The sequence below is a fragment of the Puma concolor genome, chromosome F2, assembly GCF_028749965.1.
Source record: "Puma concolor isolate L17-30 chromosome F2, mPumCon1.1.hap2, whole genome shotgun sequence".
NCBI classification, from domain to species: domain Eukaryota; kingdom Metazoa; phylum Chordata; class Mammalia; order Carnivora; family Felidae; genus Puma; species Puma concolor.
Window position 1 is genome coordinate 37190285 of NC_141684.1, and position 20688 is coordinate 37210972.

The 20688-nt window shown below is 49.1% G+C and overlaps 1 long non-coding RNA gene across 1 annotated transcript; it reads right to left on the reverse strand.

Annotated features, from left to right (window-relative positions):
* Positions 1-12627: 12627 nt before the first annotated feature.
* On the reverse strand, positions 12628-13461 carry LOC147571949 (uncharacterized). Its single transcript, XR_015246694.1, has 2 exons — positions 13033-13461; positions 12628-12785 (listed from the first exon to the last, which is right to left on the reverse strand). It is a non-coding gene; the product is annotated as an uncharacterized LOC147571949 (long non-coding RNA).
* Positions 13462-20688: the final 7227 nt, after the last annotated feature.

Genomic DNA, 20688 nt, shown 5'->3' on the forward strand with positions numbered 1-20688 from the left:
TGGGAGTGAGGCCTGGGCTTGAGGTACAGATTTGGGAATTCTCAGCATATGGATAGAATTTAAAGCCCTAAGATGCAATGAAATCAAATCATCTGAGCGCATACAGGAAGAGCATCCCAAGGCCCTCCAACAGTAGATGGTTGGGAAGATGGGGAGAACCAAAGAAAGACACTGGGGAAGAGTAATCAGAGATGGAAGGAAAACCAGGAGACTACTGTGCCCCGGAAACCAGAGGAAGAGAGAGATTCAAGGAAAAAAATGTGAACTGTATGGGATGTTCTGGCAGGTCAGGTCAGATGTGAGAGATGAGAACTGACCATTGGGTCTAACAACAACAACAAGGAGGTCACTTTAGTCCTGAGGAGAGCAGTTCCATGCGCCAGGGGAACGAAAGCCTGACTGATGTGGATGTAAGAGAATCTGGGGCAGAACTGCAGACAGTAAGTATAGACAACTCCTTCAGGAGCCTTGCAAAACAGTTGCTGGCAGGGTGAGTGGGAGCAAGAGGAAGCTTTTTTAAAAAATCAACTTTATTGAGGAATAATTTAAATTTGAAGCATGCAGTTAAATGAGTTTTGACAAATGTATACACCCATGTAATCACAACAATCAAGATATATAACACTTCCGTCACCCCAGAAATTCCCTTGTGCCCCTTTATGGTCAATCTCTCCCACCCCCTCCTCCCAAACCCAGCCCCAGGCAACCACTGTTCTGCTTTTTATCACTGAGCTTTGTTTCGCCTTTTCTAGAATTTTGTACAAATTGAATCATACAGGATGTACTCCTATGCCTGGCTGCTTTTGCCCTGCATGTATCATAGTTCCTTCCTTTATATCACTGAGTAGTATCCTGTCGTACAGCTATACCACAATTTGACTACTCATCCACTTGTTGTCAGACATTTAAGTTGTTTCTAGTTTGGGGCTATTATGATTAAAGATGCCATGAACATTTGTATACAAGTCTTTGTGTGGACATAAATTTCACTTCTCGAGTAAATTTCTAGGAGAATTACTGGGTCATATAGTAATGTATGTTCAATTTTATAAGAAACTACCAAAATGTTTTCTAAAATGTAATTTTACACCCTCACCAGCGATGTATGAGTTCCAGTTGCTTCACAGATTTACCAACACTTGATATTGTCAGTCTTTAAATTGTAGATGAAGATTTTTTTTTTTTTTTTTTTTTTTTTTTTACGGGGGTTGAGTGGATAGACTTGATTTCAGAATAGCTTTAGATTCTCAGACAAGTCTCAAAGACAGAACAGAGAACTCTGGTGCATCCTTTGCCCAGCTTTACCCAATGTTACCTTCTTATAGCACCATAGTATATTTGTCACAACGAAGAGACTGACGTTGACATTATACAAGTAGCCCCTCTACAGTCTCTAACCGTATTTTACCAGTTTTCTCACTCATGGCCTTTCTCTGGCCCAGGAGGCCACGTTGGGTCAGGCCTCAGTCTCTCCAGTCTGTGGCCCTCTCTCCATCTTTCCTTGTTTTTAATGCCTTTTCAGTTTTGAAGAGTACTGGTCAGATATTTCATGGAATGTCCATCAATATGAGTTTATCTGAGCTTTTGTTATGATACAGCTGGGGTGATAGGATTTGGAGGAAGAACACCCCAGAGGTGAAGTGCCCTTCACATTAGATCACATCAGGGGCACATGACAGCAACATGGCTTATCACTGGTAATGTTACCCTCATCACTTGGTTAACATGGTGTCTGTCAGGTGTCTTCCCTATAAAGTTACTCTTTTTCCCTTTCCATGCTCTACTTTCTGGAAGCCAGTCACTGAGTCCAGCCCACCCTCAGGGAAAGGGGATTTAAGTTCCAGCTCCTGGAGGGGGTGGCATCACATGTATTACTTGGAAGTCTTCTCTAGGGCAGATTTCCCCTTCTTTATTTACTTGGTTGAATCATTTTTACAGAGAAAGCTTTCTTTATATTTTAATTTTTTGTTTATTTTAGAAAGAGAGAGAGAGAGCACAAGAGGGGGAGAAAGGCAGAGGGAGGAGAGAATCTCAATCAGGCTCCATGTTCAGCCCAGAGCCCAACACGGGGCTTGATCCCACGGTCCTGGGATCATGACCTGAGCCAAAATCATGAGTCAGATGCTCAACCAACTGAGCCACCCAGGCGCTCCAAAAACCTTCTTTTTAAACGATGGGGAAATAACAGCACATTTGTATGTTGGTGGAGCCAAATATTGTGAGAGTTTCTTTCATTTTTTTCAGCAAGTGTTAACAAATTTTTCATCATTAGAGTCCCCACCAGGCCTTTTCTCGTGTCATTTTAAACGTCACTTTTACCCATTATTCAGTTTCTTTAGGCCCCATTGGAAGTCAGAGGACCTGTAGAGGTCTGGGCAGAGTTTTCATAGATGGCCCGGCATTAGATCCGGTCATCCAGCAAACCCCTCAGTGCTTACGGAAGGATGGCCCCTCTCCCCAGCCCTCACCTTCCCGCCTTCTCCTACCTCAGCCCACAGGATCCCAGACAGGACGGGGATTCCAGAGCTGGGGAAGAGCCCGTGTTTTCCTTGGGTAGGAAGGAGCCAGACATCTGTCATGAGGAACTGTGTAGCCGGGGCCGTCTGGCGGGGACTGTGGGAGCTGACAGTGGCTGAGGGGAGGGTTCTAGGGGAAGGAAGAAGCAGATGGAGCTGCTTGGCTCCAACTCAGAATCCAGAACAGTGGGCTCTGTTTCTTCTGTCCCCTCATTGGGAGGACAGAGCTCTGAGGACAACAACCAAGGCTCTGAGCCCTGGCAAGGAGCTCCAAGGAGAGCCAAGTCTGAGCACCCCAGGGCAGCAGGGATGAGATATGAAGGACTTTGGAGGTTCAGGTCAGAAACTCAGTGGTGGAAGAGACAGCCCAGGACAGAGAGGCCCGCGACAGGCCCTGGAAGGGACTTGGGCCACTGCCAGCCAGCTTATCAGCCCCACTTCCCCACCCCCACCCCAATCCCTACACAGGGAGACTCTCATCTGGCCTCCAACTGGGGAACCCCAGGCCCACATGCCTGGGCCCGCAGGGTGTGGGGGTGGTGGACAGAGGAGTGGTGACAGAGGTGACCTATTCTGGGTGGCAGAAATGATCTCCAGGCATGTATTTTGCAGAGGCTAGCAGTATGGTGTCTATATAGATGTATATATTTGTAGATGAATCAATCCATACCCTGCTGTGACACCAGAAGAACGGCCACCATAAAAGAAGGTGGTAAATTCCCTCTCATTCAGAGAATACCGCTGTCTTCTCAACCAGCTGCCCACGGGTTTCTCATCAAGATAGTAATTCATTGTACAAGGAAGGGAACTTACCGTGTGGAAATTCCCGCTTCCTCCGGATAACAGTATGCGCAGTGTTAACCTTGGTGAGTAAGAATCTCCCTGTCCCCCACCACCCCAAAGGCAGCTCTTCTCTGTGGAAGCCTGCAGCCACTCGAGGCCTTATCCAAACCCTCTGCACAAGTCTGAAAACTGCCCAGGACAGACCTCAGGGTGAGCTCAAAAGAACCGATAACCCCATTGGTTGAAGCAGATGTGATAATGTTCTTCCTGCCCAGCATCTCCTTCTTGTGAGGGCAGCACAAGGCTTTTCCTTTGGGGCAGCAGCTCTTCCCCATCTGTTCATGTGCTTCCACGGGCCCAGGCCTGGCTCAGCACAGCAGCACATTTCTCTGCCTGCAGGAATGGACACAGGCTGAGCCCGTCGGAGTCGACTTTGGCAACACTGCTAGACTGGGGGCCAGGGCGGAGCCTGCCCGACGACGGAGCTGATGCCGAGGGCAGGAAAGCTAAGGGGCAGACAGAGTCCTGACTGAATCCTCGGAGCGCTTGGCTCCAGCTGGTCTTGTCAGTTACAGACCAAGCAAATTTCTTTTTTCCTTCTCTCCCTCTCCTCCTCCTCGTCTTCCTCCTCCTGCCTTTTTCTCTCTCTTCCATTTATTTTGGCTCGGTCCAGTTTGTGGTTTTTATCTCTTGCACTAAAATTGTTTCAACAAATATCCTCATGGCATCTCTCCCTCACATGCCTGCCGGGGACACAACCACCGACCCCGACACAAGCCCGGCCTCTCACCCAACACTGTTTGAGAAAGGCTTAAGCTCTGGTTTTTCACGGGTGCCACAGGGCTACTGTGGGAACCATCCCATGGTTCCCCAAAGGGGGACAGCCCCTTTTGTCCCCTACAGCATAAATGAGAATGTATTTTTAAAACAGAATCCATGTATCTTCCTGTTAAACAAGAACTTCTTGTTTTTTAATTAGAGAAAAGGGGGATATTATTCCTAATGCACCTACCATGAGGATTTTAGCATATTTCCTTACAAATGTTTCCCCAGTACACATTTCCTTGGGTCTAGCCCTGGTGCCTCACTGTCAGCAGCAGCAGCAGCAGCAGTCAGGTAATGTCATTAGCATTTCTCTCTCACTGTGGTTTTTCATGGTCTCTGTTTTCAACTGCTTCCCTACTCAAAGGTCCAGTCATGAGACTGGAAAGCAAGTAACTCACCTAGAACCAGGTGAGCCCTCTTGTCTAGGAGGGAGCTGTTACTGTAATTAACCATGCTTCTACCATTTCCGGGAATCTGGCCTTCATCACCCGGAGTTTTATACTGATGCCTGGGTCGGACCCCTAGGGAGTCTGCATCAGTAGATCTGGGGTGGGCTCCAGGAAATCTGTATTTCTGAGCAGTTGCGAGATGATAACCAATGCTGCAGACCTCAATACGCAGGACTCACCTGGGAGCTAAAATGCATTTGCTATTCGGGTGATTCGTAGACCCATTCAAGTTTGAGAGCCCTAACTTTCAATTTAATAGTCACTTACTAAACACTAATTCATGCCTCTGTGGTTTTTCAGAAGCCTACCTTTCTCTTCTTGGGGGCCAAGTTTCCGAGTGGGTATGACCTACAGCTTCACACCTAAAGCCCCTGGGAACCCCCAATGTCACATCACCTAAAATGGGAAACGTTAGCACAAGGTTTCTTTCACTCTTGTGTTATAACCTTCCTCCAGCTGGTTACAGTTAAGGGGCAGGCTGCGGAGGATTGGAGGCTCAGTTCAGTTTCATATTTACTGAGTGTTGGGGACTGTGTCAGGGGCTACAAAAATAAATACAACATGGTTCCCATCCCCTAGGAGCTAATGGATAATGGGGAGGTGAACATAAAATAAATAAATGCTTGTAAGCTGAGAAGCAGCAGGGTAGAGGAAGGCGGTGTTCCCTGGGAGTCCAGAGTAGGGGCACTCAGCCAGTCTTAGGGACGGGGAGGCTGAGCCGAGTAGGATTTAGCAGTTAGCCAGGTGAAGGAGCGTGGGAAAGGCATCCTCAGCATGAGGAACAGTGAAGGCAAGGAAGCATGAGACATCCAGGTGCTGGCAGGTGTGGGATGGTGAGAAATGGAGCTGGGGGAGGGGGGGGTGGTGGTGAGGTGGGCCAGGTGCAGACCACTTGAGCTGAAAAGACGGTTTAGAACCTCCCAGATCTCTGGTCCTCCAGCCCGAGAGCCGGACCTGGAACCAGCATAGGACTATTGGAGGATTTTCAACCAGTCCACTAAGTGGAATGACTTGGTTTCTGTTGTTGCTTATAATCTCACCTCAAAGGCAGCAAGTTTGGTCAATAATCGCCCAAGCCTCATTGAGGCCTGCACATACCTGGCCACTGCAAGACTTCCTCAATGGCTCCTGCAGCCAGAACCACATATCTGTCTAAGGAGGAGGATAATGTGTTTAGGTCAGGTTGCTGGTAATAGGGAACCATATAGCAGTGAGTTAATTCAAATCCTGCCATATTTTCTCCAGAAAACAGTCCAGGGTTCATATGGGGGCCCTGTGGTCAAACTCAGGCACTTCTGGCATTTGAATCCATCATCCTTGACTGCCTTGCTACTCAGAGTGTGGCCTGGTGCCCAACAGTGTCAGCATCGCTGGGAACTTGTTCGAAATACAGAAAGGGGTCTGTTCCAGACCCGCTGAACCACAGCCTGCCTTATAATCAATCCCCAAGTGACTTATTCAAATACCTGTAATTGAACAAGTTGGCCTATACTCACTGCAGCGAGGGAGACTGCACACCTTGGGTAACTGTGGACCATCTCAGTTAAAAAGGGGTTTGAGGGGTGCCGGGGTGGTTCAGTCAGTTAAGCGTCCGACTTCAGCTCAGGTCACGATCTCGCGGTCCGTGAGTTCGAGCCCCGCGTCGGGCTCTGGGCTGACGGCTCAGAGCCTGGAGCCTGCTTCCGATTCTGTGTCTCCCTCTTTCTCTGACCCTCCCCCGTTCATGCTGTCTCTCTCTGTCTCAAAAATAAATAAACATTAAAAAAAATTTTTTTTAAATAAGTAAATAAAAAGGGGTTTGATAGGACTGGCAGGACTTGGGCTTTGGTTAGGTGAATTTAGGGAGAGCCCAAGAAATCAGGCGTTTGTTCTGGAGTGGATGCTCTCAGGAAATGGGACAATTCTATGGCTGAATATCTTCATAACTCTTACCTATAAAGAAAGTAGACCAGATACAAGTTACACGTGTAATTGGTAAAGAAGCAGCCATCACTCATATTAGCAAGGAGTAGAAGGTGTTTAGTATTTTGTGGTGGTTTTGTCTGTGCTTAAATAAAATTACGAGGCAGTCTGTTTTGACTCACCTCGTCGCAATTGCAGAGTGACCTTGACTGATGGCATTCTATGAGATTGTTTATGTTCAATGAGAAAACTTCTAGGTCAGCTTCAAACAAGACTAATGCCTAGCTGAAAGTGTCAGGCCAGTTTCCAGATGTCGGGATCTGCTTTCTCCTTTCTCACTATTAAGGACGGAGAGTGAGTGTTTTAGAGTGTGGCTTCCTTATTCAAGGTTGTCTCGTGGCCCAATATGGTTGCTGGAGCACCAGCAATCCTATTAGTGTTCCAGGGACAGGAAGCAGGGGAAGGGAGAATCAAGAGCACATTTCCCAGCTCCCTATAAAGAACTTTTAGGAAATCCCATCCAACTCCTTCCATTTATACCTCATCGGCCATCCCTAGTTTCAAGAGCACAGGGAAATGTAGACTTTTATCTGGCTATGTTGCTGCCCCTCTCCAAATTAGGTCGTTTGGTAGGGCAGAGGGGGAAATTGGGTTTAGAATAGGCTACTGGCAGTCTCTCTCTCTCTCAGACAAGGAAGACTGGGCTTAAGAATGGGGAAATTCCGGGCCCTGGGGGGCAGCAAGATTTTATCTTCCCCTCTTTATCAGTATTTAACATTCCAACAACCAGAGCAAGCCAGTCATAGTAAAACGGAATCAGGGTCTCTCCAGTGTCTGCAAGAAATTCTCGTTAAAGGTAGAATTTGCTTCTCAAGTCTTCCACACCACCTGCTGGGAGAGCAGGAGCGATGTGAATGTACCAGCCAGAAGAAGGGCCCCCACGGCCACAGATAGGAGAGCCGTCGGCATGAGAACCGCACCTGTGAGCAGAGTCCGTCTCATCTCCTCTGTTAGAAGGCTGTATCCCAGCCCTGGGGAGATGAACAGCAGGAAGAGGCGGGAGAGAACCACTTAAAATGAGGTATGGGAGCTAATAAGACGGAGGCATCCCTTCTCTTTCCTTCCATGAACTAGCATAGCAGCTGGGAATCCCAAAGGTCACTGGCCTGTATGCACAGTAGGGTCGCACTGACGCCCAGGTCACATGACTCACCCCCACCCCCGTCACACACACAACCTCCACCTTACATAGACCTTCACTCCCTTCGGGGTGGCCCCAGTCATTTCCCAGAAGCTCCACAGGGACCCCCTCACACGTGCCCTTGGCTGTATGCCAGCTGTCTGCTACATTGCCTCCTTTGACACACATCGGCTGAGCACCTTCAAGCACCCAAGCCCTGTGGTAGACACCAGCGATTCAGGCGTCAGTGAGATACATCATTATCCTGGAGAGCTGACAGCTTGTTGCAGAGGACACACAATGATCCCGAACACATAAATTACAAATTGCGGAGAAGCTGTGTTAGAGAAGAAACCCAGCGGACCAGCAGGTGATAAGGTGTTCCTTGAAAATACCCCCAAACAGCCAGGCGTGTTCCCACTTCAGGGCACAGCTGCTGTGCTTTCTGCCAGGAACAAGTTTTCCCCTACAATCCCCATGACTCACTCCCTCGCTTCCTTCAGGTCCTTGTTCAAATATCACCTTCTCAAATGCTGCCTTCCCCGATACCCACCCCCCTCCTCTGCTCTCCCCAGTTCCTGGCCTCACTCTGTTTTCTCCACTAACACTTTAACACTTTGTTCCACAAGATCCGGGGGTTTTGTCTGTTTGGCCTCTGTCACCAGTGTCTCCAAATATATGCGATCGGCCTTCAGTGAATGTGTGTTGAGTGAATGAATGAGTGAAAAGCTAGCACAAGAACCGGGCAGTCGGGGAGGGCCCCTCGTGCCCTGCTGACCAGGAAGCTGATGAAGGACGAGAGAAGGTGATTTATGTTTTATCACTAGTCCTCTGGCTATTTGAGGCAGAATGGCTTGGAAAGAACTGAGTGTGGAAGAGGGGAGGGGGACAAGGTAGAAGGCCACTGCAGTGGCCGAGGCAGGGAGATCAGGGGGACGGGGCGCTGGAGGAGAGGGGGCGGTGGGGAGCTGCTTGGGAGGTGGAGCAGAGAAGACTTGGACTTGCACACCTGGGCTCTGGAGCCATGGTGTCTGCGGCTTGAGTTGGGGCAGATGGGAGGACGAAGGAGTACGGGGCAAGTCAAGCGGCCCCCTCTCCAACTCTGCCCCATCGTGGACCTCTGGAGCCCCGAAGCAGCTTGCAGAGAGTCTCAGCGTGGCTGCAAGGCTGTGCCACCCAGGAAGGGATGTGGCCCCGCTCGGTTGGGCCTTGACCCCTGCCGAGTCCTTGGGGAGCCTGGAGCTTGCCGGCTACACGAAGAGCAAGGGGTGTGCCCACCCCCGCCTCTGGGAAACTTGTGCTCAAGCCCTGCTGGGGTGCGTCGGGATGGGAGGGGAACAGACCTGCCCTTTCCCACCCCCTGTCTCCTCTGCAGCACCCACTGCTCCAACCTGACCTACCTGGCTCAGCTGACTAAAGTGTCCACAGGGGTGAGATGCAAGTAATTAACTAGCAGAAGCTCTGAAGCTCCCCAGATAATGATCGGCCCCGCAGACACCCGCGTCAAACCCTATCCATAGAGTTGGAAGGAGGAGGAGGGTCAGGCTCCCCAGAATCCTGAACCCAGCAGGTGACAGACACCCAAAGTCCAGTCCAGCACCCTTCTCCAAGGGCTCTGTCCCCACTTCCAAGGCTACCAAGAGTGGCCCCTGATGAGCCCATGGGCCACCAAACCATGTCCGGTCTCTTCGAGGTTTGCACCTTCTCAGTGTCCCCCACTTGCCCTCCTGTCCCCACCTGCCCATTCACCAGACATACTCTGATCCCATCCCCACTCTGCCTCCTCCATGAAGTCACCCCTGGCTGCCTCGCCTTCTTTGTGTTTCTTTTCTGGGTTCTTTATCATCTGCATCCTTATTTTGGCATTTGGGGCTGTTGTGTGTCATCCGCTGGCTTTTTAATTCCTATAGGCTGAAGGGTACGTTTTACATGCCCACAGAGTGGTGGTGGTGAGAGCAGACCGAAGGTGCGTTCCGGTCCCACCCGCTACTGTGTGACCTTGGGCAAGGAACTTCTCTGTGCCTCGTTGATAAAGAGGCTACTCATGCCCACTTGAGAGGTTCCTGGAAGAATTAAATGGAACGCTCTTTGCAAAGAACCCAGCCTGGTGTCTTGTGCTCAGTAGGGACTCCACACATGCCAGCTATTATTCCAGTATGACAAATCTCCATATCTGACATTACACCAGGCATTCAGTAGGAGCCCAGTAAGTGCTCAGTGGCTACATGTGCTCGATCTCTGTCTTCAGTTGCTTCACATGGGTTATACATCAGAACATTTGTTTCCATTTCTCTACAGACTCAGATCATCACTGCAGGATTGCAAAAGCACAAGGCTGATCTCTCATTTCCTTAGAGCCTGAGCCAGCAAAGAGACAACAGGTCAAGTTCACAGATAAGTGTAGAAATTGACCTTGGACCCCTCTCAAGGGGCAGAGAGAAACTTTCTCGCAAAAATGTTTGCTATTCCTCCCATCCTTTTCCTCACAGACATCCCCAAAGCAAGAGCAGTCTCTGGGGAACCCTCTCCTTCAAAGACAGATCCCATGTGACCTGTTGCAGTGACTGAGGCTCTATCGAAGACTGGTGTGGTCACCATGACCCCTCCCTTATTGACCTTCAGGCCTCCAGGTCCTGGGCTCAACCATTTTATATACATATGTCTCCTGTCATCATCACAAAAACCTCATTCTACAGGTGAGGAGACTGAGGATTGGCAAGGTTAAGAAACTGGCTCAAGGTCACACAGCTGGTGAGTAGCAGAACCAAGATATCCACTCAGTTTGACCTCTACCAGTCCATGCTCCTGCCTCTGGGCCACTCCCTTTTGAAGTGAGGCAGTCACTGGCCTAGAATCTGGGCCAAGTGATAGACCCTCCTATTGGAACCTCAGTCTCATCCCTTCCTAGACAGAGGGAGGAACGGCCACCCTCCCACTGCCCAGGTGAGGGCTTTTGGATGGGGGCAGGAAGAGAGTAAAGGGTAAAAAAAACCAAAAAACTCATTTATGGCTAACCCGATTTCTGTCTTGCAGCAATTTATATCCATTTCCCCTAATTTAGGCAACTCTGAATATGAGAAAAGCATTCAGCCGTTTGAAGAATGCTATTCAACTCATGACAAAGAACAATTCTTTTGAATCTGTGAGAATTTTCTGGAAGTCACATGTCATTTTCACTTTCACCTATTAAAATTGAAGCTTACATTCAGCTTTTTAAAAAACTCCTCAGTTTGCAGAGGCAGCCAGCAGCCAGTGGCGCAGGCCGGGTCTCGGGCCCTTGCCAGAGGTCATCACTCTCTGGAAGCACCGACCAGCTCAGCAGACCACAGCCTTGGGCTCAGACATGAACTGACCTTGAAAGAAAGAAAGACCTGCACAAAGATCATAATGAACCAACAGAAAATATTCAACATCCGTCATTATCTCCACTTACGTGGGGCTTGGGAGCCGGATGTGGCACATTCCAAGAGCTGCTTTAGGGAAAACCAAGCCACGAGGAGATGGCGTTCCTGGGCTGGACGGGAGCCTGAGGCCTGGATGGGGCCTGCTTTCCGCACATCTGCTTCCCTCATAAGGGATCCCTGACTCCCAGGCTCTGCCAGGCGGAAAGCAAACCAGCCCTGGGCTAGGGGCCAGAGCGAGGACTTACCTGGAAGAGACATCTGCTAAGCAATTCGACCAAATGCAAACGCTGCTAGTTTAATGATCATAATTTCCTACAGCAGGTTCCCCCAGCACCTCCGCTATCGTGTTAGTGGAATCATTTTTCAATTTACTAGGTACAGAGGAGACCCAGTGCACAGGGCCAGGCCAAGGGTGTGTGTGCATGTGCATGTGCGTGTGTGCATGTGTGCGTGTGTGTGTGTGTGTGTGTGTGTGTGTGTGAAAAATGCCTGCATTTTTCAGGAGTGAGGATATTTGCATAACAGATATCTTTGCAGATACCAGACAAACAGGAAGTTTCAGAACTGATGCCATTTCCTTTCACTGTGAATCAGCAGCCTCTCTCTTCTCACACACAAATGGTGAAAATCACAGGGTCCAGCCCTGGAACATGAAGTGCGAGAGAAGAGCACGAAAGCATCAGAAGTCACCTTCTCTGGTGGGGTGCTTCCCTGGGCGCCCACCTGCACTCCTCAGGCCATCCCCTTCCAGCTACCCAGCTTGCTGGAGCGCTTCAAGATATGTTTGGGTGCCCACCCTAAACACATTAGCAAAACAGTCTCCATCCACACAACCTATGTTATACCAGTGCTTGGGATAGGGCCCAACCGGCTCTAGGGGGACCTCCCTCGTCCTTGTTCCCGGCCCCAGGACTGTATCCCAGAGGAGCTCTGTGAAGTAACACGCCTTGGATGTGGCACCAGAAAACCTGGGCTCAGATCCCTGCTCCAACCAGAGAGGCCCTGGGCAAGCCACTTTCCCCTATGAGCCTCAGTTTCCCTATCAGTTACGTGGGACTGATAGTGGCTCCCTGCACGTTTGGGGCTAATAATACAAGCGCAAGGCAAGAAGTATAAGGCGGCAAATAAAAGCACAGGATTTGGAGTTGGATATCTGAGTTCAAAGCCCAGCTCCAGTGTGTACTTGGCCGTGATGCTTGGGGCAAATTGCCTAACTTTGCCAAATGTTAATTTGCCCAGTTATAAAATGGAGGTAACGACAGTCTGTTGAGAGGATTCAGAGATATGACCACCTTGCACAGAGCAGAGTCTGGCTCACAGGAAATTCTCAACAACACGAACCGGTTTTCCTGCTGCCCGGCCCCCCCCCTTCCCCCCCCCCCCCCCCCCCCCCCCCCCCCCCGCAGCACTCCTCCTTCCTCCAGCGCCTCCAGGTGCTGTAAGATCCCGGAGGTGGAGACCACTGCATGCCTCGCTGGTGAGGGTCCAGCACCTGGCTTAGCCCGTAATAAATCAGCTGAATGAATGAATGGATGCTCCTGGTGCGTAGCAGGTGCTGAGGAAATCTATCTGTATAAAATAAATTTATACGAAAGCCACAGACCAACTCCCGCCCTCTCCGTTTTTGAAATTCCTAAAAGGGGGGCAGTAGAGAACAGTGATGACAAACATCCGGGGCTTAGTCAGCAGTCAGGTCTGGGGTGTCCTTTAATTTTCCGCTCTGAACCTAATAAGCAGGTAGAGGAATGTGTCAGGTACGTCCCAGCTTCACGACCCGGGAAGATGATTCTAAAACTTGACTTTCTTTTCAAGATTACAGGCCTTGCGTCTGGTATCCCTCTTGCCCCATTTCTCTTGGTTTCCTCCTTAGGTCTAATGGCCTTTTCTTGTCGAAGAGCTGGTGCCTCTGAAGTCCAGCCAGCTCCCCATCCCCAGCCTCTTGGAGGACAGCAAGCCACACCTCACTGACTTACCAGCCTGCAGGGGTGCAGGCGTGCGACAGGCTGGTGTCTGCAGGAGGACAGCACGCTCACCCCAACATTTGCTCCGGGGCACGGCCGTTCAGCTCTCGCCTCATGCCCTCTGTGCCAGGATAGTGCTCACTGGCCACTCCTCCGAGAGTGAGTCCAGGATGCGGCGGACGCACAGCCTGAGTGCCCAGGTCTGGAGTCAGACAACCTGGCTTTGCACGCAGACTCTGCATGGACAAGCCGTCTGATCTGCTACCTCTCTCAACCTCAGTTTCCTAATCTGTACAACGGAGACCAGTGCTAGAGCACTGGGTGATGCAACACTTAATAGCTAGCTTTGGCGCCAACCTATGAAGTGAACCCCAGCCAGTACCAGGTTATACCTGCTAAATATTAGCTCTGCTCATTTCTACTGCAGAGGTGGGTATGGCTCCAGGCACACTGTAAACACTCTAAGCACTGGTCACTACTTTGACTACTTTTAAGTTTTGCTCGTGTCACGTAGTTCCCAGTGGAGGGACGTTCGGAGGACGGATGGCCCTGGAGAGGCCCGGTCTTTGCCATCTCCCAGGTTGACTAAGGCCCTCCTGCCTTCCATTGCTCGCCAGAACCTTACGGGACTGCTGGGGATGGGACAGGACCTTGGGATGTTGTCTGCCTAATGTGAGTCATGGTGCCTCCCCGTGGTGCCCATGGCAGGGGTTCTTTTCCCCATGAACACTCTTTGCGAATCTTTATTACAGCAACAAAAGAGCCAGATAGCTGGTGGTCCAGTCCCGGGATGAGCACTGCATGTCGTATGTAAGCCAATCTGACAATAAGTTATATTCATAAAAAAATATTTATGGTATAAGCCAAGCCAGCGTGTGGCTAACCTATCACGCGCTGGGGTCCCTCGCACTATCTTGGAAGGAAAAAATCCAGAGACGTGCCACTACATAGGATCTGTGTCAGAGGCCAGAGTCCCGTTTCCTCATGTTTTGGACCAGTTTTTAAAAAGGAGTTCCCAGGACATTAGGAGCATGGAGGCAGCCCTCCCCCGCAGCAGGAGTTGAAGCTCAGGCATCCCCAGGTCTGCTTCCTGTGCCCCAATAATACAAAGGGAGAAACATCAAGGACACTGGGCCCAGCTGGCCAGAGTCTAGAGGTCATGTCTGTCCCCAGGGAGAGCCCGCTGGAGTCCATGTCTGCTAAGGGCCAGGATAGCCGCTCACTCAACGCTGGAGGCCTGTGACCCCCTGCCTGGGCTCTCATGGCCTGCTGGGCCCCCGTTGTGAGGAGTAAAAGTGGCCATCGATGTCCTGCAGACCCGGCAGTCCCACCATGGAATGGGCTGCTTGTCTATGAGGTCCTCTCCTGTCAGCTCATAAAAAATGGTCCTGCTGGAGGAGCGTGGAAGCTGGCCAGGGAGGGAGCTGACCGCACCTCAGAGCAGCGACTCTAGAAATGTCGCCTAGGTGATGGTTGCCCATCAAAGCCAGATAACAATGCAAACCCAAATGGGATTTTCTGGTAACTGTTTTATCAGCAGACTTTTTTTTTTTTTTTTTTTTAGAACTGCAACCTTTGTGAATAGGACTCCCAGGGAGAGTTTACCATGGGTTTTTCGAGCAACTGTATCTATCCTTTGCTATGTCATGACTATGAACAATATAACATAACATTGTAATCATAGAGCTACCATTTCCTGTCTGTAAACTATGCTTCTATCCTGAGCAGGTATTTATACATGTTCTCTCCTTGTAGCTATTCCTTGCCAAACACCCATGAGAAAGGAGTTATAGTAACAATTCTTCTTCTTCTTATACTTTTCATTCTAGTTTTGTGTCATTATTAATAAAAAATTTCATTAATAGATGTAATAAATCAAGAAAATAATTAAATAAATATTTATTAAATAAATAAAATTTATTTAATCAGTAAATTAATACAATAAATTGTATTAATAAATGTTGTAATAAATACAACATTCATTAAGCTTTTTCAACATGCCAGGCATTGTGGTCATTGTCTTATAACTGACATCTCACTAGTTCCCTCCAGAGCCACATAAAGTATGTACAATTATTACCCGTTTCATGGATGAGTAAGAGGAGACCTGGGACTCCAGCCCAGACCTGCTGCCCCTGGAGCCTGTGAGCTTCCAGCTGCCCGGCCCACCTCCCTTCTCAGCCCTGCTTGTCCTTCCTCCTCTCTGGCCAGCAGAGGCAAGGGCCACAGGGCTGCATAACCCACGCCCAGAGTGCGGGCAGCTGAATCAGCCAGACTCCAGAATGCAGCAGACCTGGCTTTCCCAGCAGTCGGCGAAGACCAGTGGTAACTCTCCCGTTAGCACAAACAAGCTAGTCCAAATGACTTCTGAAGCTGCCAGGGCAATTCTGGATTGGCCACTCAGACTAACTGGATTTAGACTGTGGGGTTTGACATTCGAGCACAGAGGATGGAATCACATCAGCTGAAAGTACAGAGTTCCCATATACTCCCCCTGTCCCCAGCACCTTGCGTTAGCACAATACATTTGTCACACACAATGAACCGATCATTATTAACTACAGTCCCCAGTGCGCACTAAGGTTCACTCTTGGTGTACATTCTGTGAGTTCTGACCAATGTATAAAGACATGTGTCCACCTATACAGTATCCCACAGACTAGTTCCACTGCCCTAAAATTCCTCCGTGCTCTGTCTACTTGTCCCTCCCTCCTCTCTAACCCCTCACTGCCCAGCTCCTGCCCCAACCCCTGGCAGCCACTGAATTTTTTACTGCCTCCATAGTTTTTACCTTTGCTAGAATGTCACATAGTTGGAATTATGCGTGTATGTAGCCTTTCCAGACTGGCTTCTTTCACTTAGTAATATGCATGTAAGTTTCCTCACATCTTTTTATGGCTACATAGCTCATTTCTTTTCATTGCCAAATACTATTCCACCGGCTGGATATACCACAGTTTATCCGTTCACCTGTTGAAGGACATCCTGGCTGCCTCCCGGTTTGGGCAATTATGAATAAAGTCGCCATAAACATCCACAGCCAGGTTTTTGTACGAAGTTTTCAAGGAGTGCAATTGCTGGGTTGCATGGTAAGAGTATGTTGAGCTTTACAAATAATATTTTAAGCTTAATTTTTCTTTGGATGTTTTGTGTTTTAATGTGAGCGCTTAAGTTGTCCTGGGGATTTGCAGCTCTCCCAACAAGAGCAAGAGACCTCCCGAGTGCAAAGATCTAACAGTCTAGCCTCACCTCCTGTCCCCATCCCTCCCTTAGCCTCTCCATCACCGCCCCCCCCCCCCAACTTGGGGAAGAGAGGGTGCACAGGACATATCTGCTCTCAAACCCACCAGGCTGAAATTCCATGCAAAAGGCCTGGTTCACACCTTCTCTGGGGTAGGGAAGTAATTGTATGGCTTTTTACAAGCATGCAAGTTAAAATTCAGTTCCTGTTGAGCGTGCACAAAGATGCCCTTTATGTCAAGCTAAATCGTTTAGAATGTCGACAGAATTTAAAAGTAAAATTGTGGACTCATTCTGGAATATAATCGAACTCACTGTATACACATTACAAGATTCTTGAATTTTAATATATTTCATTTCTTTCTCTATCTCAATGCTCCTTTTCTTATTGAATTGCTCCTTCCTCTTCTTGACATCCCTACCTCTGCTTTGGAAAATCACATTCATACTTTCTTAGCTCCACAGGGCAAGGGGCTGGCCTCATTTCTCTTTGTAACACCTAAGTAAATATTTATTGAATGAATATTTCAGAGAAAAGTATCGTGGTTTTTTTCCCTCCAGTTTGGAAGTGTCTTTCCACTGAGTCAATCTTCACAAATGTGTACCCGTGAGCATGGTTGGAATGCCATTAACAGAGTGATTTAACGTGTATTGAAATGTACTGTTTACTTCCTAGGGTTATAGAGGCTTGGAGGAGATAATCAAGGGCTTGAGTTCAACCTCAAGAGCGTGTCAAGGGTGTGTCACTGGAGTCGTGAGTACCCGCATCTCAGGCCTTTTTCACAAGTTCCTAGATAAGCCCCTTGCTGCTGCTCTCAGGGGCCTTTACACACAGTCCCTTGAGGCCTCATTGAGGCCAGCTGCTCCTGATCCCACTAAGGATCTCTGCATTGGTGCCTTTCAGGGACCAATTCATAGAGGAGCCCCTGGTGCCTTGGGCCACTACAGCTGCACTTCTCTGTAACCCATCAGCTCCTCCCTGGGTTTGCATTCAGACCAAGCTCCTCAGAGGAAGCCTGCAGTGTTGGATTTCTTTGGCTTGTTTATTTGACTAACCTCTGATTCCTTCCACTGAAGGAATGGGCCCTAATTTCCAGAGAGCATTTTGAAATGACCATCACACTTAAAGTCTCTCCTCCAATTGTCTCAGGCATGGCCCAGGAAGAGCCCTGAGACTCTCCCACCTCTGGAAAGGGTCAGCCCCCACCACACTCCATGCCTTGTTCGAGGGTCTTATTTCTTTTTAAATTACATTTTTTATTGTTTATTTTTGAGAGAGAAAGAGACAGAATGCGAGTGGGGGAGGGGCAGAGAGAGGGAACCACAGAATCCGAAGCAGGCTCCAGGCTCTGAGCTGTCAACACAGAGCCCGATGCAGGGTTTGAACTCACAAACCGTGAGATCATGACCTGAGCCCAAGTCAGACGTTTAACCAACTGAGCCACCCAGACACCCCAACGGTCTTATTTCTCATGTCCGGGGTCTTGACCATCAGCTCCAGAGTCCTCTACATGTATTCTCCAGAAATCCTAGGAGTGAGCTCTCATGGAAAGCAAAGTTTCTGTGGCCTCCTTCCCATTCCAGAATTCCTGTGGTGGGTATGCTGAATTGGCCCTGTTTTAGTGAGGGCAGGCTAAACCACCATAACAACCAGACCCCAAAATGCATCGACTCAAATACATTAGAAGTGTATCTCTAGATCATGTAACATTCCAGGGTGGATATTCCAGGTCAGCATGTAGCTCCATGCTGCAGGGTGATTCAGGGACCCAAGCTCCTTCTAGTTGTGGCCTCATCATCCCCCAAGGACTTTGAGCAAGTGGAAGGGGAACAAGAACATAAAGGAAGCGTGCTGCTGTCTCAAACGTTCCTCACACTCCATTGGCTGGAAGTCAGTTGGCCAGTCTTCAGCCACTCTTACCTTCAAGAGTGGGGCAACATTGCCTAGCTCTCACCCAGCAAGAAGGGGAGACTGGTTTTAGTGGGAAGCCCAAAGCCTCTGCTGCAGACCCCGTCTTCTTCCCAAGTCTGCCCTCCCTTGCCTTCCTGTTCTCACCCCGTTTGTCACATTTGTAATGTGATATGTTGAGAATTTATAACTCAGGAACTAATACAATCAAGAGGCAGCCACCTACTGCTTCTAAGGGCCAGATAATAGAATCTGCTCACTAAGGTTTCATCATCACAGTCTTAGCAACACGTGCCATATCCCAGCACTGGTCTCCATTAGCGTTCTTTGAGTTTTTATTTTGTTTATTTTAAAATTTATTGTCCATGCTGTTATTCATTATCCCCAGGCCTCACTGATGTGTACCAGCTCCAAGGGAAATAAAAACCAAACATTAGCAAACATCATCTCTGAGCACAAATACATTGCAGAGCTTTGTGCTCAGTATCAGTCTTGTGATATTAATCTTCAGATAATTTCTTAGGATCCCATTCAGATGCATTGGCTTTAATATTGTTAATGGAAAACAGGACCGGGCTTGGGGTTACAGACCTTGACACGAGGGTCCTGTAACCTCCACCCTCACCCCAGATGAGGCTGGTTCATCCCACCTATCAAGGAACAAAAGAAGTCAAGTTGATTTAGGAAAGCATCAGACATTTATTGGAGGCCCTGTGGAATAATGTGAACTTTTGGCTTGGAGATGGGGGAGGGGCCAAGGGGGAAGGGAAGTTCAAATGTGGCGTCTTCAGAAACTGTATAGTGGTCCATGGGGATTTGTCTAGCTTATGGTGAGAAGCGTTCCAATTTTTTTATCACCTCAGTTTCCCATTTCTCTTCCTAATTGTTCACTGTGAGTGCCTCCTAGCCAGGATTCTGCTTTCCACTGATAATCTACGGACTGACCTCAGCTTGTCCTGACACCCTCCCTCACTGTCTCATGGTTTAAGATCTGACTGGTACTCTTTGGCGGTGACTTTGGTAAGCCCCCCCCCCCCCCCCCCACATTTCTCACTTCAGCCCTCTCCACCTTGACAGTCTCCTGCCTGAATCTCTGCCCACAATTCCAGGTGAGAACCTCGCACTACTGCCCCTCCCCAGGTTGGCCCTCACGGGAGCCCGGGCCTCACCGCATCCGAGACCCCAGCACGTGGGCACTTTTAGGTGCCATCCTCCTCCTCCTTGGCTCCTACTTCCGTCTGCAGTCTGCTGTGGGATTAGCTCGTCTAGCTCAGGACCCCCATTATTGTCCTCCCCACTCCACACAGCCAGGAGGCTCCCCTGTGCTGCCTGAGGCTGGAGTCTTCACACAGGGAAGCAGGGGCATTCCTGCCTGAAAACCTTCCTTCCTGCTGCTTTCCCAGCCTGGAGTTCCTGATCTGCCCCTTTTCATCAGGGCTCATCTTAACCCACCAATGGCCTGATTCCACCATGGAGCCTCCTCTGATGAGGCTGAAGTGGATTTCTTGAGTTCTATGTCCTTCAGGACTCTTGAGTTGCGGTAGCTATTATCAGGCCCAGGTGAGAGGGCCTTAAATGGAGTCATCTACTCCAAAGGCAAAAACTCTAGATTTTCTGCAGGATGAAACTACTGGAATTATGCCAGACGCAATAAACTGCTCTCCCTGTTAGTTAATAGAAGCTTTTAGCCACAAAGTGGTGGGAGACGCACTTTGTCCTTGCAGTTGGGGAGCATGTAGAAATACCAGGTGTATCCACTCTTTAGTGGCTGTAGTTAAAACGAGTGATCACTTCCTCTGTCTTATGGATATAGTGTGGCCTTAGGAGTTTGGGTAAAATTTTTACCCCAGGTGCCTCCAAGATGAAAGTGTCTCCAAGTGTGGTCCTTGGAACGCCTGCGTGAGAGCCACCAGTGGCACTAATCAGAATGCAGATTCCTGGTCTCCTCCCCCAAGACTGGAGCCTCTGAAGGTGGGGCCCAGGAATCTGCATCTTTATCAGCACTGTCAGTGGCTTGACCATGGTGAGCTGTTTGGCACAGGATGCTGGCACCCTGGCCCTTCCACCCTGGGGGCCTTGTGGCATACCCTGGGGCCTCCTGCATTAGTAGCAGAGATTTGGCAGACCCACCACATAGCTCTAAGCCCAGACGCACCCCTGGTTTTGGCACACGATCCTATACCCTTTTGCCTAAGTTGGCAGTCTATAAATATTTGTTGAACTGAACTGGCACCCTTAAGGGTAGGGCTTTGACTTCTTTATTTCTTTGGGCCACATCCTGGCACATAGTCAGTACTCCTTCTATCCCTGATGGTAGGTTGATCGATGAGGTCACAGATCCAGGCCATATTTGCAAAAAAAATTGGGGAAGAGACAGCAGCTTTAGTTAACACCAACCTCCCTGCTCCTCGGGATATTTCTAGAGGAAGAAGTTGTTTTGTTGATGTTTAAAATCCACAGATTCTCAGGTTCTCAGCTGGGCAGAGACCCCCTGGTGTGACTCAGGAAAGAAGACATGA